This window comes from Triticum dicoccoides, chromosome 2B (assembly GCF_002162155.2).
Source record: "Triticum dicoccoides isolate Atlit2015 ecotype Zavitan chromosome 2B, WEW_v2.0, whole genome shotgun sequence".
NCBI lineage: Eukaryota > Viridiplantae > Streptophyta > Magnoliopsida > Poales > Poaceae > Triticum > Triticum dicoccoides.
Genome location: NC_041383.1, coordinates 155,302,576 through 155,303,168, shown reverse-complemented (window position 1 = coordinate 155,303,168; position 593 = coordinate 155,302,576).

The following is a 593-nucleotide window of genomic DNA, read 5'->3' as shown; positions in this document are numbered from 1 at the left end:
GGGGGGGGGGTCCTACTCCCACCGGGAGTAGGACTCCTCCTTCCTTGTAGGAGTAGGAGAAGGGAAGGAAGGGAGAGAGGAGGAGAAGGAAAAAGGGGGGTGCCGCCCCCCTCCTTCTCCAATTAAGACTAGAGGGGGAGGGGGCGCGCGGCTGCCCTAGCCACCCCTCCTCTTCTCCCACCAAGGCCCATTAGGCCCAATATACTCCCCGGAGGGTTCCGGTAACCCCCCGGTACTACGGTAAATGTTCGAAACCTCCCGAAACACTTTCAGTGTCCGAACATAGTCATCCAATATATCGATCTTTACGTCTCGACCATTTCAAGACTCCTCGTCATGTCTGTGATCATATCCAAGACTCCAAACTACCTTCGGTACATCAAAACACAAAAACTCATAATACCGATCGTCACCGAACTTTAAGCTTGCGGACCCTACGGGTTCGAGAACTATGTAGACATGACCGAGACTCGTCTCCGATCAATAACCAATAGCAGAACCTGGATGCTCATATTGGTTCCCACATATTCTACGAAGATCATTATCGGTCAAACCGCATAACTACATATGTTGTTCCCTTTGTCATCAGTATG